This window comes from Rhinoderma darwinii (genome assembly GCF_050947455.1).
Source record: "Rhinoderma darwinii isolate aRhiDar2 chromosome 1 unlocalized genomic scaffold, aRhiDar2.hap1 SUPER_1_unloc_5, whole genome shotgun sequence".
NCBI classification, from domain to species: Eukaryota; Metazoa; Chordata; class Amphibia; order Anura; family Rhinodermatidae; genus Rhinoderma; species Rhinoderma darwinii.
The window spans coordinates 260,500-277,701 of NW_027461669.1; the positions used below are offsets into that span (position 1 = coordinate 260,500).

The following is a 17,202-nucleotide window of genomic DNA, read 5'->3' on the forward strand; positions in this document are numbered from 1 at the left end:
GATTAAAAAGGACTATGGATTAAAGCATTTAATGTCAATGGCCATTCTAAGCTGAATGTCCCTGCTCTCGTCAGATCGCAGAAGTTACACAGCTTAAGGCCTCGCTAGTACCAGTATGGGAGACTGTCTGGGAATCCGTGGTGCGGTTAACTTTTTATTATGTTGTTTAGATTTTGTTTCACAATAGATTAAATAGGACTATGGATTAAGGCTTTTAATGTCAATGGCCATTCTAAGCTGAATGTGCCTGCTCTCGTCAGATCGCAGAAGTTACACAGCTTAAGCCCTCGCTAGTACCAGTGTGGGAGACTGTCTGGGAATCCGTGGTGCGGTTGACTTTTTATTATGTCGTTTAGATTTTGTTTCACAATAGATTAAATAGGACTATGGATTAAAGCATTTAACGTCAATGGCCATTCTAAGCTGAATGTGCCTGCTCTCGTCAGAACGCAGAAGTTACACAGCTTAAGGCCTCGCTAGTACCAGTGTGGGAAACTGTCTGGGAATCCGTGGTGCGGTTGACTTTTTATTATGTCGTTTAGATTTTGTTTCACAATCGATTAAAAAGGACTATGGATAAAAGCAATTAATGTCAATGGCCATTCTAAGCTGAATGTCCATGCTCTCGTCAGATCGCAGAAGTTACACAGCTTAAGGCCTCGCTAGTACCAGTGTGGGAGACTCTCTGGGAATCCGTGGTGCGGTTGACTTTTTATTATGTTGTTTAGATTTTGTTTCACAATAGATTAAATAGGACTATGGATTAAGGCTTTTAATGTCAATCGCCATTCTAAGCTGAATGTGCATGCTCTCGTCAGATCGCAGAAGTTACACAGCTTAAGGTCTCGCTAGTACCAGTGTGGGAGACTGTCTGGGAATCAGTGGTGCGGTTGACTTTTTATTATGTTGTTTAGATTTTGTTTCACAATCGATTAAAAAGGACTATGGATTAAAGCATTTAATGTCAATGGCCATTCTAAGCTGAATGTGCCTGCTCTCGTTAGATCGCAGAAGTTACACAGCTTAACGCCTCGCTAGTACTATTGTGGGAGACTGTCTGGGAATCCGTGGTGCGGTTGCCTTTTTATTATGTCATTTAGATTTTGTTTCACAATCGATTAAAAAGGACTATGGATTAAAGCATTTAATGTCAATGGCCATTCTAAGCTGAATGTGCCTGCTCTCGTCAGATTGCAGAAGTTACACAGCTTAAGGCCTCGCTAGTACCAGTGTGGGAGACTGTCTGGGAATCCGTGGTGCGGTTGACTTTTTATTATGTCGTTTAGATTTTGTTTCACAATCGATTAAAAAGGACTATGGATTAAATCATTTAACGTCAATGGCCATTCTAAGCTGAATGTGCCTGCTCTCGTCAGTTCGCAGAAGTTACACAGCTTAAGGCCTCGCTAGTACCAGTGTGGGAGACTGTCTGGGAATCCGTGGTGCGGTTGAATGTTTATTATGTCGTTTAGATTTTGTTTCACAATCGATTAAAAAGGACTATGGATTAAAGCATTTAACGTCAATGGCCATTCTAAGCTGAATGTGCCTGCTCTCGGCAGATCGCAGAAGTTACACAGCTTAAATCCTCGCTAGTACCAGTGTGGGAGACTGTCTGGGAATCCGTGGTGCGGTTGACTTTTTATTATGTCGTTTAGATTTTGTTTCACAATCGATTAAATAGGACTATGGATTAAAGCATTTAACGTCAATGGCCATTCTAAGCTGAATGTGCCTGCTCTCGTCAGAACGCAGAAGTTACACAGCTTAAGGCCTCGCTAGTACCAGTGTGGGAAACTGTCTGGGAATCCGTGGTGCGGTTGAATTTTTATTATGTCGTTTAGATTTTGTTTCACAATCGATTAAAAAGGACTATGGATTAAAGCATTTAATGTTAATGGCCATTCTAAGCTGAATGTCCCTGCTCTCGTCAGATAGCAGAAGTTACACAGCATAAGGCCTCGCTAGTACCAGTGTGGGAGACTCTCTGGGAATCCGTGGTGCGGTTGACTTTTATTATGTTGTTTAGATTTTGTTTCACAATAGATTAAATATGACTATGGATTAAGGCTTTTAATGTCAATCGCCATTCTAAGCTGAATGTGCCTGCTCTCGTCAGATCGCAGAAGTTACACAGCTTAAGGCCTCGCTAGTACCAGTGTGGGAGACTGTCTGGGAATCAGTGGTGCGGTTGACTTTTTATTATGTTGTTTAGATTTTGTTTCACAATCGATTAAAAAGGACTATGGATTAAAGCATTTAATGTCAATGGCCATTCTAAGCTGAATGTGCCTGCTCTCGTTGGATCGCAGAAGTTACACAGCTTAACGCCTCGCTAGTACCAGTGTGGGAGACTGTCTGGGAATCCGTGGTGCGGTTGACTTTTTATTATGTCGTTTAGATTTTGTTTCACAATAAATTAAAAAGGACTATGGATTAAAGCTTTTAATGTCAATGGCCATTCTAAGCTGAATGTCCCTGCTCTTGTCAGATCGCAGAAGTTACACAGCTTAAGGCCTCGCTAGTACCAGTGTGGGAGACTGTCTGGGAATCCGTAGTGCGGTTGAATTTTTATTATGTCGTTTAGATTTTGTTTCACAATCGATTAAAAAGGACTATGGATTAAAGCATTTAATGTCAATGGCCATTCTAAGCTGAATGTCCCTGCTCTCGTCAGATCGCAGAAGTTACACAGCTTAAGGCCTCGCTAGTACCAGTGTGGGAGACTGTCTGGGAATCCGTGGTGCAGTTGACTTTTTATTATGTCGTTTAGATTTTGTTTCACAATCGATTAAAAAGGACTATGGATTAAAGCATTTAATGTCAATGGCCATTCTAAGCTGAATGTCCCTGCTCTCGTCAGATCGCAGAAGTTACACAGCTTAAGGCCTCGCTAGTACCAGTGTGGGAGACTGTCTGGGAATCCGTAGTGCGGTTGAATTTTTATTATGTCGTTTAGATTTTGTTTCACAATCGATTAAAAAGGACTATGGATTAAAGCATTTAATGTCAATGGCCATTCTAAGCTGAATGTCCCTGCTCTCGTCAGATCGCAGAAGTTACACAGCTTAAGGCCTCGCTAGTACCAGTGTGGGAGACTGTCTGGGAATCCGTGGTGCAGTTGACTTTTTATTATGTCGTTTAGATTTTGTTTCACAATCGATTAAAAAGGACTATGGATTAAAGCATTTAATGTCAATGGCCATTCTAAGCTGAATGTGCCTGCTCTCATCAGATCGCAGAAGTTACACAGCTTAAGGCCTCGCTAGTACCAGTGTGGGAGACTGTCTGGGAATCCGTGGAGCGGTTGGCTTTTTATTATGTTGTTTAGATTTTGTTTCACAATAGATTAAATAGGACTATGAATTAAGGCTTTTAACGTTAATGGCCATTCTAAGCTGAATGTGCCTGCTCTCGTCAGATTGCAGAAGTTACACAGCTTAAGGCCTCGCTAGTACCAGTGTGGGAGACTGTCTGGGAATCCGTGGTGCGGTTGACTTTTTATTATGTCGTTTAGATTTTGTTTCACAATCGATTAAAAAGGACTATGGATTAAAGCATTTAATGTCAATGGCCATTCTAAGCTGAATGTGCCTGCTCTCGTCAGATTGCAGAAGTTACACAGTTTAAGGCCTCGCTAGTACCAGTGTGGGAGACTGTCTGGGAATCCGTGGTGCGGTTGTCTTTTTATTATGTCGTTTAGATTTTGTTTCACAATCGATTAAAAAGGACTATGGATTAAAACATTTAACGTCAATGGCCATTCTAAGCTGAATGTGCCTGCTCTCGTCAGAACGCAGAAATTACACAGCTTAAGGCCTCGCTAGTACCAGTTTGGGAGACTGTCTGGGAATCCGTGGTGCGGTTGAATTTTTATTATGTCGTTTAGATTTTGTTTCACAATCGATTAAAAAGGACTATGGATTAAAGCATTTAATGTCAATGGCCATTCTAAGCTGAATGTCCCTGCTCTCGTCAGATCGCAGAAGTTACACAGCTTAAGGCCTCGCTAGTACCAGTGTGGGAGACTGTCTTGGAATCCGTGGTGCGGTTGACTTTTTATTATGTTGTTTAGATTTTTTTTCACAATAGATTAAATAGGACTATGGATTAAGGCTTTTAATGTCAATGGCCATTCAAAGCTGAATGTGCCTGCTGTCGTCAGATCACAGAAGTTACACAGCTTAAGGCCTCGCTAGTACCAGTGTGGGAGACTGTCTGGGAATCCGTGGTGCGGTTGACTTTTTATTATGTCGTTTAGATTTTGTTTCACAATCGATTAAAAAGGACTATGGATTAAAGCATTTAATGACAATGGCCATTCTAAGCTGAATGTGCCTGCTCTCGTCAGATCGCAGAAGTTACACAGCTTAAGGCCTCGCTAGTACCAGTGTGGGAGACTGTCTGGGAATCCGTGGTGCGGTTGAATTTTTATTATGTCGTTTAGATTTTGTTTCACAATCGATTAAAAAGGACTATGGATTAAAGTATTTAAAGTCAATGGCAATTCTAAGCTGAATGTCCCTGCTCTCGTCAGATCGCAGAAGTTACACAGTTTAAGCCCTCGCTAGTACCAGTGTGGGAGACTGTCTGGGAATCCGTGGTGCAGTTGACTTTTTATTATGTCGTTTAGATTTTGTTTCACAATAGATTAAATAGGACTATGGATTAAGGCTTTTAACGTCAATGGCCATTCTAAGCTGAATGTGCCTGCTCTCGTCAAAGCGCAGAAGTTACACAGCTTAAGGCCTCGCTAGTACCAGTGTGGGAGACTGTCTGGGATTCCGTGGTGCGGTTGACTTTTTATTATGTCGTTTAGATTTTGTTTCACAATCGATTAAAAAGAACTATGGATTAAAGCATTTAATGTCAATGGCCATTCTAAGCTGAATGTGCCTGCTCTCGTCAGATCACAGAAGTTACACAGCTTAACGCCTCGCTAGTACCAGTGTGGGAGACAGTGTGGGAGACTGTCTGGGAATCCGTGGTGCGGTTGACTTTTTATTATGTCGTTTAGATTTTGTTTCACAATCGATTAAAAAGGACTATGGATTAAAGCATTTAATGTCAATGGCCATTCTAAGCTGAATGTGCCTGCTCTCGTCAGAGCGCAGAAGTTACACAGCTTAAGGCCTCGCTAGTACCAGTGTGGGAGACTGTCTGGGAATCCGTGGTGTGGTTGAATTTTTATTATGTCGTTTAGATTTTGTTTCACAATAGATTAAATAGGACTATAGATTAAAGCATTTAACGTCAATGGCCATTCTAAGCTGAATGTGCCTGTTCTCGTCAGAACGCAGAAGTTACACAGCTTAAGGCCTCGCTAGTACCAGTGTGGGAGACTGTCTGTGAATCCGTGGTACGGTTGACTTTTTATTATGTCATTTAGATTTTGTTTCACAATCGATTAAAAAGGACTATGGATTAAAGCATTTAATGTCAATGGCCATTCTAAGCTGAATGTGCCTGCTCTCGTTAGATCGCTGAAGTTACACAGCATAACGCCTCGCTAGTACCAGTGTGGGAGACTGTCTGGGAATCCGTGGTGCGGTTGAATTTTTATTATGTCGTTTAGATTTTGTTTCACAATCGATTAAAAAGGACTATGGATTAAATCATTTAATGTCAATGGCCATTCTAAGCTGAATGTCCCTGCTCTCATCAGATCGCAGAAGTTACACAGCTTAAGGCCTCGCTAGTACCAGTGTGGGAGACTGTCTGGGAATCCGTGGTGCGGTTGACTTTTTATTATGTTGTTTAGATTTTGTTTCACAATAGATTAAATAGGACTATGGATTAAGGCTTTTAATGTCAATGGCCATTCTAAGCTGAATGTGCCTGCTCTCGTCAGATCGCAGAAGTTACACAGCTTAAGGCCTCGCTAGTACCAGTGTGGGAGACTGTCTGGGAATCCGTGATGCGGTTGACTCTTTATTATGTTGTTTAGATTTTGTTTCACAATAGATTAAATGGGACTATGGATTAAGGCTTTTAATGTCAATGGCCATTCTAAGCTGAATGTGCCTGCTCTCGTCAGATCGCAGAAGTTACACAGCTTAAGGCCTCGCTAGTACCAGTGTGGGAGACTGTCTGGGAATCCGTGGTGCGGTTGACTTTTTATTATGTCGTTTAGATTTTGTTTCACAATCGATTAAAAAGGACTATGGATTAAAGCATTTAATGTCAATGGCCATTCTAAGCTGAATGTGCCTGCTCTCGTTAGATCGCTGAAGTTACACAGCTTAACGCTTCGCTAGTATCAGTGTGGGAGACTGTCTGGGAATCCGTGGTGCGGTTGAATTTTTATTATGTCGTTTAGATTTTGTTTCACAATCGATTAAAAAGGACTATGGATTAAATCATTTAATGTCAATGGCCATTCTAAGCTGAATGTCCCTGCTCTCGTCAGATCGCAGAAGTTACACAGCTTAAGGCCTCGCTAGTACCAGTGTGGGAGACTGTCTGGGAATCCGTGGTGCGGTTGACTTTTTATTATGTTGTTTAGATTTTGTTTCACAATAGATTAAATAGGACTATGGATTAAGGCTTTTAATGTCAATGGCCATTCTAAGCTGAATGTGCCTGCTCTCGTCAGATCGCAGAAGTTACACAGCTTAAGGCCTCGCTAGTACCAGTGTGGGAGACTGTCTGGGAATCCGTGGTGCGGTTGACTCTTTATTATGTTGTTTAGATTTTGTTTCACAATAGATTAAATGGGACTATGGATTAAGGCTTTTAATGTCAATGGCCATTCTAAGCTGAATGTGCCTGCTCTCGTCAGATCGCAGAAGTTACACAGCTTAAGGCCTCGCTAGTACCAGTGTGGGAGACTGTCTGGGAATCCGTGGTGCGGTTGACTTTTTATTATGTCGTTTAGATTTTGTTTCACAATAGATTAAATAGGACTATGGATTAAAGCATTTAACGTCAATGGCCATTCTAAGCTGAATGTGCCTGCTCTCGTCAGAACGCAGAAGTTACACAGCTTAAGGCCTCACTAGTACCATTGTGGGAGACTGTCTGGGAATCCGTGGTGTGGTTGAATTTTTATTATGTCGTTTAGATTTTGTTTCACAATCGATTAAAAAGGACTATGGATTAAAGCATTTAATGTCAATGCCCATTCTAAGCTGAATGTCCCTGCTCTCGTCAGATCGCAGAAGTTACACAGCTTAAGGCCTCGCTTGTACCAGTGTGGGAGACTGTCTGGGAATCCGTGGTGCGGTTGACTTTTTATTATGTCGTTTAGATTTTGTTTCACAATCGATTAAAAAGGACTATGGATTAAAGCATTTAATGTCAATGGCCATTCTAAGCTGAATGTGCCTTTCTCGTCAGATCGCAGAAGTTACACAGCTTAAGGCCTCGCTAGTACCAGTGTGGGAGACTGTCTGGGAATCCGTGGTGCGGTTGACTTTTTATTATGTCGTTTAGATTTTGTTTCACAATCGATTAAAAAGGACTATGGATTAAAGCATTTAACGTCAATGGCCATTCTAAGCTGAATGTGCCTGCTCTCGTTAGATCGCAGAAGTTACACAGCTTAACGCCTCGCTAGTACCAGTGTGGGAGAGTGTCTGGGAATCCGTAGTGCGGTTGACTTTTTATTATGTCGTTTAGATTTTGTTTCACAATAGATTAAATAGGACTATGGATTAAAGCATTTAACGTCAATGGCCATTCTAAGCTGAATGTGCCTGCTCTCGTCAGATCGCAGAAGTTACACAGCTTAAGGCCTCGCTAGTACCAGTGTGGGAGACTGTCTGGGAATCCGTGGTGCGGTTGAATTTTTATTATGTCGTTTAGATTTTGTTTCACAATCGATTAAAAAGGACTATGGATTAAAGCATTTAATGTCGATGGCCATTCTAAGCTGAATGTCCCTGCTCTCGTCAGATCGCAGAAGTTACACAGCTTAAGGCCTCGCTTGTACCGGTGTGGGAGACTGTCTGGGAATCCGTGGTGCGTTTGACTTTTTATTATGTCGTTTAGATTTTGTTTCACAATCGATTAAAAAGGACTATGGATTAAAGCATTTAATGTCAATGGCCATTCTAAGCTGAATGTGTCTGCTCTCGTCAGATCGTAGAAGTTACACAGCTTAAGGCCTCGCTAGTACCAGTGTGGGAGACTGTCTGGGAATCCGTGGTGCGGTTGACTTTTTATTATGTCGTTTAGATTTTCTTTCACAATCGATTAAAAAGGACTATGGATTAAAGCATTTAATGTCAATGGCCATTCTAAGCTGAATGTACCTGCTCTCGTCAGATCGCAGAAGTTACACAGCTTAAGGCCTCGCTAGTACCAGTGTGGGAAACTGTCTGGGAATCCGTGGTGCGGTTGACTTTTTATTATGTCGTTTAGATTTTGTTTCACAATCGATTAAAAAGGACTATGGATTAAAGCATTTAATGTCAATGGCCATTCTAAGCTGAATGTGCCTTTCTCGTCAGATCGCAGAAGTTACACAGCTTAAGGCCTCGCTAGTACCAGTGTGGGAGACTGTCTGGGAATCCGTGGTGCGGTGGAATTTTTATTATGTCGTTTAGATTTTGTTTCACAATAGATTAAATAGGACTATGGATTAAAGCATTTAACGTCAATGGCCATTCCAAGCTGAATGTGCCTGCTCTCGTCAGAACGCAGAAGTTACACAGCTTAAGGCCTCGCTAGTACCAGTGTGTGAGACTGTCTGGGAATCAGTGGTGCGGTTGACTTTTTATTATGTCGTTTAGATTTTGTTTCACAATCGATTAAAAAGGACTATGGATTAAAGCATTTAATGTCAATGGCCATTCTAAGCTGAATGTGCCTGCTCTCGTTAGATCGCAGAAGTTACACAGCTTAACGCCTCGCTGGTACCAGTGTAGGAGACTGCCTGGGAATCCGTGGTGCAGTTGACTTTTTATTATGTCGTTTAGATTTTGTTTCACAATAGATTAAATAGGACTATGGATTAAAGCATTTAACGTCAATGGCCATTCTAAGCTGAATGTGCCTGCTCTCGTCAGAACGCAGAAGTTACACAGCTTAAGGCCTCGCTAGTACCAGTGTGGGAGACTGTCTGGGAATCCGTGGTGCGGTTGAATTTTTATTATGTCGTTTAGATTTTGTTTCACAATCGATTAAAAAGGACTATGGATTAATGCATTTAATGTCAATGGTCATTCTAAGCTGAATGTCCCTGCTCTCGTCAGATCGCAGAAGTTACACAGCTTAAGGCCTCGCTAGTACCAGTGTGGGAGACTGTCTGGGAATCCGTGGTGCGGTTGCCTTTTTATTATGTTGTTTAGATTTTGTTTCACAATAGATTAAATAGGACTATGGATTAAGCCTTTTAATGTCAATGGCCATTCTAAGATGAATGTGCCTGCTCTCGTCAGATCGCAGAAGTTACACAGCTTAAGGCCTCGCTAGTACCAGTGTGGGAGACTGTCTGGGAATCCGTGGTGCGGTTGACTTTTTATTATGTCGTTTAGATTTTGTTTCACAATCGATTAAAAAGGACTATGGATTAAAGCATTTAATGTCAATGGCCATTCTAAGCTGAATGTGCCTGCTCTCGTTAGATCGCAGACGTTGCACAGCTTAACGCCTCGCTAGTACCAGTGTGGGAGACGGTCTGGGAATCCGTGGTGCGGTTGACTTTTTATTATGTCGTTTAGATTTTGTTTCACAATAGATTAAATAGGACTATGGATTAAAGCATTTAACGTCAATGGCCATTCTAAGCTGAATGTGACTGCTCTCGTCAGATCGCAGAAGTTACACAGCTTAAGGCCTCGCTAGTACCAGTGTGGGAGACTGTCTGGGAATCCGTGGTGTGGTTGAATTTTTATTATGTCGTTTAGATTTTGTTTCACAATCGATTAAAAAGGACTATGGATTAAAGCATTTAATGTCAATGGCCATTCTAAGCTGAATGTCCCTGCTCTCGTCAGATCGCAGAAGTTACACAGCTTAAGGCCTCGCTTGTACCAGTGTGGGAGACTGTCTGGGAATCCGTGGTGCCGTCGACTTTTTATTATGTCGTTTAGATTTTGTTTCACAATCGATTAAAAAGGACTATGGATTAAAGCATTTAATGTCAATGGCCATTCTAAGCTGAATGTGTCTGCTCTCGTCAGATCGCAGAAGTTACACAGCTTAAGGCCTCGCTAGTACCAGTGTGGGAGACTGTCTGGGAATCCGTGGTGTGGTTGACTTTTTATTATGTGGTTTAGATTTTGTTTCACAATAGATTAAATAGGACTATGGATTAAGGCTTTTAATGTCAATGGCCATTCTAAGCTGAACGTGCCTTCTCTCGTCAGATCGCAGAAGTTACACAGCTTAAGGCCTCGCTAGTACCAGTGTGGGAGACTGTCTGTGAATCCGTGGTGCGGTTGACTTTTTATTATGTCGTTTAGATTTTGTTTCACAATCGATTAAAAAGGACTATGGATTAAAGCATTTAATGTCAATGGCCATTCTAAGCTGAATTTGCCTCCTCTCGTTAGATCGCAGAAGTTACACAGCTTAACGCCTTGCTAGTACCAGTGTGGGAGACTGTCTGGGAATCCTTGGTGCGGTTGACTATTTATTATGTCGTTTAGATTTTGTTTCACAATCGATTAAAAAGGACTATGGATTAAAGCATTTAATGTCAATGGCCATTCTAAGCTGAATTTGCCTGCTCTTGTTAGATCGCAGAAGTTACACAGCTTAACGCCTCGCTAGTACCAGTGTGGGAGACTGTCTGGGAATCCGTGGTGCGGTTGACTTTTTATTATGTCGTTTAGATTTTGTTTCACAATAGATTAAATAGGACTATGGATTAAAGCATTTAACGTCAATGGCCATTCTAAGCTGAATGTGCCTGCTCTCGTCAGAACGCAGAAGTTACACAGCTTAAGGCCTCGCTAGTACCAGTTTGGGAGACTGTCTGGGAATCCGTGGTGTGGTTGAATTTTTATTATGTCGTTTAGATTTTGTTTCACAATCGATTAAAAAGGACTATGGATTAAAGCATTTAATGTCAATGGCCATTCTAAGCTGAATGTCCCTGCTCTCGTCAGATCGCAGAAGTTACACAGCTTAAGGCCTCGCTAGTACCAGTGTGGGAGACTGTCTGGGAATCCGTGGTGCGGTTGACTTTTTATTATGTTGTTTAGATTTTTTTTCACAATAGATTAAATAGGACTATGGATTAAGGCTTTTAATGTCAATGGCCATTCTAAGCTGAATGTGCCTGCTGTCGTCAGATCACAGAAGTTACACAGCTTAAGGCCTCGCTAGTACCAGTGTGGGAGACTGTCTGGGAATCCGTGGTGCGGTTGACTTTTTATTATGTCGTTTAGATTTTGTTTCACAATCGATTAAAAAGGACTATGGATTAAAGCATTTAATGACAATGGCCATTCTAAGCTGAATGTGACTGCTCTCGTCAGATCGCAGAAGTTACACAGCTTAACGCCTCGCTAGTACCAGTGTGGGAGACTGTCTGGGAATCCGTGGTGCGGTTGACTTTTTATTATGTCGTTTAGATTTTGTTTCACAATCGATTAAAAAGGACTATGGATTAAAGCATTTAATGTCAATGGCCATTCTAAGCTGAATGTGCCTGCTCTCGTCAGATCGCAGAAGTTACACAGCTTAAGGCCTCGCTAGTACCAGTGTGGGAGACTGTCTGGGAATCCGTGGTGCGGTTGAATTTTTATTATGTCGTTTAGATTTTGTTTCACAATCGATTAAAAAGGACTATGGATTAAAACATTTAACATCAATGGCCATTCTAAGCTGAATGTGCCTGCTCTCGTCAGAGCGCAGAAGTTACACAGCTTAAGGCCTCGCTAGTACCAGTGTGGGAGACTGTCTGGGAATCCGTGGTGTGGTTGAATTTTTATTATGTCGTTTAGATTTTGTTTCACAATAGATTAAATAGGACTATAGATTAAAGCATTTAACGTAAATGGCCATTCTAAGCTGAATGTGCCTGTTCTCGTCAGAACGCAGAAGTTACACAGCTTAAGGCCTCGCTAGTACCAGTGTGGGAGACTGTCTGGGAATCCGTGGTGCGGTTGACTTTTTATTATGTTGTTTAGATTTTGTTTCACAATAGATTAAATAGGACTATGGATTAAGGCTTTTAATGTCAATGGCCATTCTAAGCTGAATGTGCCTGCTATCGTCAGATCGCAGAAGTTACACAGCTTATGGCCTTGCTTGTACCAGTGTGGGAGACTGTCTGTGAATCCGTGGTACGGTTGACTTTTTATTATGTCGTTTAGATTTTGTTTCACAATCGATTAAAAAGGACTATGGATTAAAGCATTTAATGTCAATGGCCATTCTAAGCTGAATGTGCCTGCTCTCGTTAGATCGCTGAAGTTACACAGCTTAACGCCTCGCTAGTACCAGTGTGGGAGACTGTCTGGGAATCCGTGGTGCGGTTGAATTTTTATTATGTCGTTTAGATTTTGTTTCACAATCGATTAAAAAGGACTATGGATTAAAGCATTTAATGTCAATGGCCATTCTAAGCTGAATGTGCCTGCTCTCGTCAGATCGCAGAAGTTACACAGCTTAAGGCCTCGCTAGTACCAGTGTGGGAGACTGTCTGGGAATCCGTGGTGCGGTTGACTTTTTATTATGTCGTTTAGATTTTGTTTCACAATCGATTAAAAAGGACTATGGATTAAAGCATTTAATGTCAATGGCCATTCTAAGCTGAATGTTCCTGCTCTCGTCAGATCGCAGAAGTTACACAGCTTAAGGCCTCGCTAGTACCAGTGTGGGAGACTGTCTGGGAATCCGTGGTGCGGTTGAATTTTTATTATGTCGTTTAGATTTTGTTTCACAATCGATTAAAAAGGACTATGGATTAAAACATTTAACATCAATGGCCATTCTAAGCTGAATGTGCCTGCTCTCGTCAGAGCGCAGAAGTTACACAGCTTAAGGCCTCGCTAGTACCAGTGTGGGAGACTGTCTGGGAATCCGTGGTGTGGTTGAATTTTTATTATGTCGTTTAGATTTTGTTTCACCATAGATTAAATAGGACTATAGATTAAAGCATTTAACGTAAATGGCCATTCTAAGCTGAATGTGCCTGTTCTCGTCAGAACGCAGAAGTTACACAGCTTAAGGCCTCGCTAGTACCAGTGTGGGAGACTGTCTGGGAATCCGTGGTGCCGTTGAATTTTTATTATGTCGTTTAGATTTTGTTTCACAATCGATTAAAAAGGACTATGGATTATAGCATTTAATGTCAATGGCCATTCTAAGCTGAATGTCCCTGCTCTCGTCAGATCGCAGAAGTTACACAGCTTAAGGCCTCGCTAGTACCATTGTGGGAGACTGTCTGGGAATCCGTGGTGCGGTTGACTTTTTATTATGTTGTTTAGATTTTGTTTCACAATAGATTAAATAGGACTATGGATTAAGGCTTTTAATGTCAATGGCCATTCTAAGCTGAATGTGCCTGCTATCGTCAGATCGCAGAAGTTACACAGCTTATGGCCTTGCTTGTACCAGTGTGGGAGACTGTCTGTGAATCCGTGGTACGGTTGACTTTTTATTATGTCGTTTAGATTTTGTTTCACAATCGATTAAAAAGGACTATGGATTAAAGCATTTAATGTCAATGGCCATTCTAAGCTGAATGTGCCTGCTCTCGTTAGATCGCTGAAGTTACACAGCTTAACGCCTCGCTAGTACTAGTGTGGGAGACTGTCTGGGAATCCGTGGTGCGGTTGAATTTTTATTATGTCGTTTAGATTTTGTTTCACAATCGATTAAAAAGGACTATGGATTAAATCATTTAATGTCAATGGCCATTCTAAGCTGAATGTCCCTGCTCTCGTCAGATCGCAGAAGTTACACAGCTTAAGGCCTCGCTAGTACCAGTGTGGGAGACTGTCTGGGAATCCGTGGTGCCGTTGACTTTTTATTATGTTGTTTAGATTTTGTTTCACAATAGATTAAATAGGACTATGGATTAAGGCTTTTAATGTCAATGGCCATTCTAAGCTGAATGTGCCTGCTCTCGTCAGATAGCAGAAGTTACACAGCTTAAGGCCTCGCTAGTACCAGTGTGGGAGACTGTCTGGGAATCCGTGGTGCGGTTGACTCTTTATTATGTTGTTTAGATTTTGTTTCACAATAGATTAAATGGGACTATGGATTAAGGCTTTTAATGTCAATGGCCATTCTAAGCTGAATGTGCCTGCTCTCGTCAGATCGCAGAAGTTACACAGCTTAAGGCCTCGCTAGTACCAGTGTGGGAGACTGTCTGGGAATCCGTGGTGCGGTTGACTTTTTATTATGTCGTTTAGATTTTGTTTCACAATAGATTAAATAGGACTATGGATTAAAGCATTTAACGTCAATGGCCATTCTAAGCTGAATGTGCCTGCTCTCGTCAGAACGCAGAAGTTACACAGCTTAAGGCCTCACTAGTACCATTGTGGGAGACTGTCTGGGAATCCGTGGTGTGGTTGAATTTTTATTATGTCGTTTAGATTTTGTTTCACAATCGATTAAAAAGGACTATGGATTAAAGCATTTAATGTCAATGCCCATTCTAAGCTGAATGTCCCTGCTCTCGTCAGATCGCAGAAGTTACACAGCTTAAGGCCTCGCTAGTACCAGTGTGGGAGACTGTCTGGGAATCCGTGGTGCGGTTGACTTTTTATTATGTTGTTTAGATTTTGTTTCACAATAGATTAAATAGGACTATGGATTAAGGCTTTTAATGTCAATGGCCATTCTAAGCTGAATGTGCCTGCTATTGTCAGATCGCAGAAGTTACACAGCTTATGGCCTTGCTTGTACCAGTGTGGGAGACTGTCTGTGAATCCGTGGTACGGTTGACTTTTTATTATGTCGTTTAGATTTTGTTTCACAATCGATTAAAAAGGACTATGGATTAAAGCATTTAATGTCAATGGCCATTCTAAGCTGAATGTGCCTGCTCTCGTTAGATCGCTGAAGTTACACAGCTTAACGCCTCGCTAGTACCAGTGTGGGAGACTGTCTGGGAATCCGTGGTGCGGTTGAATTTTTATTATGTCGTTTAGATTTTGTTTCACAATCGATTAAAAAGGACTATGGATTAAATCATTTAATGTCAATTGCCATTCTAAGCTGAATGTGCCTGCTCTCGTCAGATCACAGAAGTTACACAGCTTAAGGCCTCGCTAGTACCAGTGTGGGAGACTGTCTGGGAATCCGTGGTGCGGTTGACTTTTTATTATGTCGTTTAGATTTTGTTTCACAATAGATTAAATAGGACTATGGATTAAGGCTTTTAATGTCAATGGCCATTCTAAGCTGAATGTGCCTGCTATCGTCAGATCGCAGAAGTTACACAGCTTATGGCCTTGCTTGTACCAGTGTGGGAGACTGTCTGTGAATCCGTGGTACGGTTGACTTTTTATTATGTCGTTTAGATTTTGTTTCACAATCGATTAAAAAGGACTATGGATTAAAGCATTTAATGTCAATGGCCATTCTAAGCTGAATGTGCCTGCTCTCGTTAGATCGCTGAAGTTACACAGCTTAACGCCTCGCTAGTACCAGTGTGGGAGACTGTCTGGGAATCCGTGGTGCGGTTGAATTTTTATTATGTCGTTTAGATTTTGTTTCACAATCGATTAAAAAGGACTATGGATTAAATCATTTAATGTCAATGGCCATTCTAAGCTGAATGTCCCTCCTCTCGTCAGATCGCAGAAATTACACAGCTTAAGGCCTCGCTAGTACCAGTGTGGGAGACTGTCTGGGAATCCGTGGTGCCGTTGACTTTTTATTATGTTGTTTAGATTTTGTTTCACAATAGATTAAATAGGACTATGGATTAAGGCTTTTAATGTCAATGGCCATTCTAAGCTGAATGTGCCTTCTCTCGTCAGATCGCAGAAGTTACACAGCTTAAGGCCTCACTAGTACCAGTGTGGGAGACTGTCTGGGAATCCGTGGTGCGGTTGACTCTTTATTATGTTGTTTAGATTTTGTTTCACAATAGATTAAATGGGACTATGGATTAAGGCTTTTAATGTCAATGGCCATTCTAAGCTGAATGTGCCTGCTCTCGTCAGATCGCAGAAGTTACACAGCTTAAGGCCTCGCTAGTACCAGTGTGGGAGACTGTCTGGGAATCCGTGGTGCGGTTGACTTTTTATTATGTCGTTTAGATTTTGTTTCACAATAGATTAAATAGGACTATGGATTAAAGCATTTAACGTCAATGGCCATTCTAAGCTGAATGTGCCTGCTCTCGTCAGAACGCAGAAGTTACACAGCTTAAGGCCTCACTAGTACCATTGTGGGAGACTGTCTGGGAATCCGTGGTGTGGTTGAATTTTTATTATGTCGTTTAGATTTTGTTTCACAATCGATTAAAAAGGACTATGGATTAAAGCATTTAATGTCAATGCCCATTCTAAGCTGAATGTCCCTGCTCTCGTCAGATCGCAGAAGTTACACAGCTTAAGGCCTCGCTAGTACCAGTGTGGGAGACTGTCTGGGAATCCGTGGTGCGGTTGACTTTTTATTATGTCGTTTAGCTTTTGTTTCACAATCGATTAAAAAGGACTATGGATTAAAACATTTAATGTCAATGGCCATTCTAAGCTGAATGTGCCTGCTCTCGTCAGATCACAGAAGTTACACAGCTTAAGGCCTCGCTTGTACAAGTGTGGGAGACTGTCTGGGAATCCGTGGTGCGGTTGACTTTTTATTATGTCGTTTAGATTTTGTTTCACAATCGATTAAAAAGGACTATGGATTAAAGCATTTAATGTCAATGGCAATTCTAAGCTGAATGTGCCTGCTCTCGTCAGATCGCAGAAGTTACACAGCTTAAGACCTCGGTAGTACTAGTGTGGGAGACTATCTGGGAATCCGTGGTGCGGTTGACTTTTTATTATGTCGTTTAGATTTTGTTTCACAATCGATTAAAAAGGACTATGGATTAAAGCATTTAATGTCAATGGCCATTCTAAGCTGCATGTGCCTGCTCTCGTCAGATCGCAGAAGTTACACAGCTTAAGGCCTCGCTAGTACCAGTGTGGGAGACTGTCTGGGAATCCGTGGTGCGGTTGACTTTTTATTATGTCGTTTAGATTTTGTTTCACAATAGATTAAATAGGACTATAGATTAAAGCATTTAACGTCAATGGCCATTCTAAGCTGAATGTGCCTGCTCTCGTCAGAACGCAG

The 17,202-nt window shown here is 41.5% G+C and overlaps 66 pseudogenes; all 66 read left to right on the forward strand.

The window, feature by feature from the left end:
* Nucleotides 1-33: 33 nt before the first annotated feature.
* Nucleotides 34-152, forward strand: LOC142673317 (5S ribosomal RNA; annotated as a pseudogene).
* Nucleotides 153-219: 67 nt separating this feature from the next.
* Nucleotides 220-338, forward strand: LOC142673383 (5S ribosomal RNA; annotated as a pseudogene).
* A 67-nt stretch (nt 339-405) lies between these two features.
* LOC142674337 (5S ribosomal RNA) lies at nt 406-524 on the forward strand (annotated as a pseudogene).
* Nucleotides 525-591: 67 nt separating this feature from the next.
* LOC142673495 (5S ribosomal RNA) lies at nt 592-710 on the forward strand (annotated as a pseudogene).
* Nucleotides 711-777: 67 nt separating this feature from the next.
* LOC142673793 (5S ribosomal RNA) lies at nt 778-896 on the forward strand (annotated as a pseudogene).
* Nucleotides 897-963: 67 nt separating this feature from the next.
* Nucleotides 964-1,082, forward strand: LOC142674068 (5S ribosomal RNA; annotated as a pseudogene).
* Nucleotides 1,083-1,149: 67 nt separating this feature from the next.
* Nucleotides 1,150-1,268, forward strand: LOC142673196 (5S ribosomal RNA; annotated as a pseudogene).
* Nucleotides 1,269-1,335: 67 nt separating this feature from the next.
* Nucleotides 1,336-1,454, forward strand: LOC142673707 (5S ribosomal RNA; annotated as a pseudogene).
* A 253-nt stretch (nt 1,455-1,707) lies between these two features.
* LOC142673339 (5S ribosomal RNA) lies at nt 1,708-1,826 on the forward strand (annotated as a pseudogene).
* Nucleotides 1,827-2,078: 252 nt separating this feature from the next.
* Nucleotides 2,079-2,197, forward strand: LOC142674314 (5S ribosomal RNA; annotated as a pseudogene).
* Nucleotides 2,198-2,264: 67 nt separating this feature from the next.
* Nucleotides 2,265-2,383, forward strand: LOC142673956 (5S ribosomal RNA; annotated as a pseudogene).
* A 253-nt stretch (nt 2,384-2,636) lies between these two features.
* LOC142674444 (5S ribosomal RNA) lies at nt 2,637-2,755 on the forward strand (annotated as a pseudogene).
* A 67-nt stretch (nt 2,756-2,822) lies between these two features.
* Nucleotides 2,823-2,941, forward strand: LOC142673963 (5S ribosomal RNA; annotated as a pseudogene).
* Nucleotides 2,942-3,008: 67 nt separating this feature from the next.
* Nucleotides 3,009-3,127, forward strand: LOC142674445 (5S ribosomal RNA; annotated as a pseudogene).
* A 253-nt stretch (nt 3,128-3,380) lies between these two features.
* On the forward strand, nt 3,381-3,499 carry LOC142673438 (5S ribosomal RNA; annotated as a pseudogene).
* A 67-nt stretch (nt 3,500-3,566) lies between these two features.
* Nucleotides 3,567-3,685, forward strand: LOC142673779 (5S ribosomal RNA; annotated as a pseudogene).
* Nucleotides 3,686-3,752: 67 nt separating this feature from the next.
* Nucleotides 3,753-3,871, forward strand: LOC142674627 (5S ribosomal RNA; annotated as a pseudogene).
* A 67-nt stretch (nt 3,872-3,938) lies between these two features.
* On the forward strand, nt 3,939-4,057 carry LOC142673326 (5S ribosomal RNA; annotated as a pseudogene).
* A 253-nt stretch (nt 4,058-4,310) lies between these two features.
* Nucleotides 4,311-4,429, forward strand: LOC142673562 (5S ribosomal RNA; annotated as a pseudogene).
* A 67-nt stretch (nt 4,430-4,496) lies between these two features.
* On the forward strand, nt 4,497-4,615 carry LOC142674093 (5S ribosomal RNA; annotated as a pseudogene).
* Nucleotides 4,616-5,066: 451 nt separating this feature from the next.
* On the forward strand, nt 5,067-5,185 carry LOC142673755 (5S ribosomal RNA; annotated as a pseudogene).
* A 67-nt stretch (nt 5,186-5,252) lies between these two features.
* LOC142673622 (5S ribosomal RNA) lies at nt 5,253-5,371 on the forward strand (annotated as a pseudogene).
* A 253-nt stretch (nt 5,372-5,624) lies between these two features.
* Nucleotides 5,625-5,743, forward strand: LOC142673502 (5S ribosomal RNA; annotated as a pseudogene).
* Nucleotides 5,744-5,996: 253 nt separating this feature from the next.
* LOC142674272 (5S ribosomal RNA) lies at nt 5,997-6,115 on the forward strand (annotated as a pseudogene).
* Nucleotides 6,116-6,368: 253 nt separating this feature from the next.
* LOC142674411 (5S ribosomal RNA) lies at nt 6,369-6,487 on the forward strand (annotated as a pseudogene).
* Nucleotides 6,488-6,554: 67 nt separating this feature from the next.
* Nucleotides 6,555-6,673, forward strand: LOC142674273 (5S ribosomal RNA; annotated as a pseudogene).
* Nucleotides 6,674-6,740: 67 nt separating this feature from the next.
* On the forward strand, nt 6,741-6,859 carry LOC142674274 (5S ribosomal RNA; annotated as a pseudogene).
* Nucleotides 6,860-6,926: 67 nt separating this feature from the next.
* LOC142673553 (5S ribosomal RNA) lies at nt 6,927-7,045 on the forward strand (annotated as a pseudogene).
* A 67-nt stretch (nt 7,046-7,112) lies between these two features.
* On the forward strand, nt 7,113-7,231 carry LOC142673901 (5S ribosomal RNA; annotated as a pseudogene).
* Nucleotides 7,232-7,669: 438 nt separating this feature from the next.
* Nucleotides 7,670-7,788, forward strand: LOC142673229 (5S ribosomal RNA; annotated as a pseudogene).
* A 253-nt stretch (nt 7,789-8,041) lies between these two features.
* On the forward strand, nt 8,042-8,160 carry LOC142673639 (5S ribosomal RNA; annotated as a pseudogene).
* A 67-nt stretch (nt 8,161-8,227) lies between these two features.
* Nucleotides 8,228-8,346, forward strand: LOC142674315 (5S ribosomal RNA; annotated as a pseudogene).
* A 252-nt stretch (nt 8,347-8,598) lies between these two features.
* Nucleotides 8,599-8,717, forward strand: LOC142674115 (5S ribosomal RNA; annotated as a pseudogene).
* A 67-nt stretch (nt 8,718-8,784) lies between these two features.
* On the forward strand, nt 8,785-8,903 carry LOC142673827 (5S ribosomal RNA; annotated as a pseudogene).
* Nucleotides 8,904-8,970: 67 nt separating this feature from the next.
* Nucleotides 8,971-9,089, forward strand: LOC142674536 (5S ribosomal RNA; annotated as a pseudogene).
* Nucleotides 9,090-9,156: 67 nt separating this feature from the next.
* On the forward strand, nt 9,157-9,275 carry LOC142673403 (5S ribosomal RNA; annotated as a pseudogene).
* Nucleotides 9,276-9,342: 67 nt separating this feature from the next.
* Nucleotides 9,343-9,461, forward strand: LOC142673252 (5S ribosomal RNA; annotated as a pseudogene).
* Nucleotides 9,462-9,714: 253 nt separating this feature from the next.
* Nucleotides 9,715-9,833, forward strand: LOC142674066 (5S ribosomal RNA; annotated as a pseudogene).
* Nucleotides 9,834-9,900: 67 nt separating this feature from the next.
* LOC142674470 (5S ribosomal RNA) lies at nt 9,901-10,019 on the forward strand (annotated as a pseudogene).
* Nucleotides 10,020-10,086: 67 nt separating this feature from the next.
* LOC142673486 (5S ribosomal RNA) lies at nt 10,087-10,205 on the forward strand (annotated as a pseudogene).
* Nucleotides 10,206-10,272: 67 nt separating this feature from the next.
* Nucleotides 10,273-10,391, forward strand: LOC142674103 (5S ribosomal RNA; annotated as a pseudogene).
* A 439-nt stretch (nt 10,392-10,830) lies between these two features.
* Nucleotides 10,831-10,949, forward strand: LOC142673482 (5S ribosomal RNA; annotated as a pseudogene).
* A 67-nt stretch (nt 10,950-11,016) lies between these two features.
* LOC142674412 (5S ribosomal RNA) lies at nt 11,017-11,135 on the forward strand (annotated as a pseudogene).
* Nucleotides 11,136-11,202: 67 nt separating this feature from the next.
* LOC142674213 (5S ribosomal RNA) lies at nt 11,203-11,321 on the forward strand (annotated as a pseudogene).
* Nucleotides 11,322-11,574: 253 nt separating this feature from the next.
* LOC142673230 (5S ribosomal RNA) lies at nt 11,575-11,693 on the forward strand (annotated as a pseudogene).
* A 67-nt stretch (nt 11,694-11,760) lies between these two features.
* LOC142673694 (5S ribosomal RNA) lies at nt 11,761-11,879 on the forward strand (annotated as a pseudogene).
* Nucleotides 11,880-11,946: 67 nt separating this feature from the next.
* LOC142673288 (5S ribosomal RNA) lies at nt 11,947-12,065 on the forward strand (annotated as a pseudogene).
* A 439-nt stretch (nt 12,066-12,504) lies between these two features.
* On the forward strand, nt 12,505-12,623 carry LOC142674275 (5S ribosomal RNA; annotated as a pseudogene).
* Nucleotides 12,624-12,690: 67 nt separating this feature from the next.
* LOC142673255 (5S ribosomal RNA) lies at nt 12,691-12,809 on the forward strand (annotated as a pseudogene).
* Nucleotides 12,810-12,876: 67 nt separating this feature from the next.
* Nucleotides 12,877-12,995, forward strand: LOC142673695 (5S ribosomal RNA; annotated as a pseudogene).
* Nucleotides 12,996-13,062: 67 nt separating this feature from the next.
* LOC142674606 (5S ribosomal RNA) lies at nt 13,063-13,181 on the forward strand (annotated as a pseudogene).
* A 67-nt stretch (nt 13,182-13,248) lies between these two features.
* On the forward strand, nt 13,249-13,367 carry LOC142674497 (5S ribosomal RNA; annotated as a pseudogene).
* Nucleotides 13,368-13,806: 439 nt separating this feature from the next.
* On the forward strand, nt 13,807-13,925 carry LOC142674618 (5S ribosomal RNA; annotated as a pseudogene).
* Nucleotides 13,926-13,992: 67 nt separating this feature from the next.
* Nucleotides 13,993-14,111, forward strand: LOC142673344 (5S ribosomal RNA; annotated as a pseudogene).
* A 67-nt stretch (nt 14,112-14,178) lies between these two features.
* LOC142674276 (5S ribosomal RNA) lies at nt 14,179-14,297 on the forward strand (annotated as a pseudogene).
* A 67-nt stretch (nt 14,298-14,364) lies between these two features.
* On the forward strand, nt 14,365-14,483 carry LOC142673554 (5S ribosomal RNA; annotated as a pseudogene).
* Nucleotides 14,484-14,550: 67 nt separating this feature from the next.
* LOC142673570 (5S ribosomal RNA) lies at nt 14,551-14,669 on the forward strand (annotated as a pseudogene).
* A 439-nt stretch (nt 14,670-15,108) lies between these two features.
* LOC142674614 (5S ribosomal RNA) lies at nt 15,109-15,227 on the forward strand (annotated as a pseudogene).
* Nucleotides 15,228-15,666: 439 nt separating this feature from the next.
* On the forward strand, nt 15,667-15,785 carry LOC142673189 (5S ribosomal RNA; annotated as a pseudogene).
* Nucleotides 15,786-15,852: 67 nt separating this feature from the next.
* On the forward strand, nt 15,853-15,971 carry LOC142673766 (5S ribosomal RNA; annotated as a pseudogene).
* A 67-nt stretch (nt 15,972-16,038) lies between these two features.
* On the forward strand, nt 16,039-16,157 carry LOC142674278 (5S ribosomal RNA; annotated as a pseudogene).
* Nucleotides 16,158-16,224: 67 nt separating this feature from the next.
* On the forward strand, nt 16,225-16,343 carry LOC142673555 (5S ribosomal RNA; annotated as a pseudogene).
* Nucleotides 16,344-16,410: 67 nt separating this feature from the next.
* LOC142673572 (5S ribosomal RNA) lies at nt 16,411-16,529 on the forward strand (annotated as a pseudogene).
* Nucleotides 16,530-16,596: 67 nt separating this feature from the next.
* On the forward strand, nt 16,597-16,715 carry LOC142674011 (5S ribosomal RNA; annotated as a pseudogene).
* A 67-nt stretch (nt 16,716-16,782) lies between these two features.
* On the forward strand, nt 16,783-16,901 carry LOC142674467 (5S ribosomal RNA; annotated as a pseudogene).
* Nucleotides 16,902-16,968: 67 nt separating this feature from the next.
* On the forward strand, nt 16,969-17,087 carry LOC142674449 (5S ribosomal RNA; annotated as a pseudogene).
* Nucleotides 17,088-17,202: the final 115 nt, after the last annotated feature.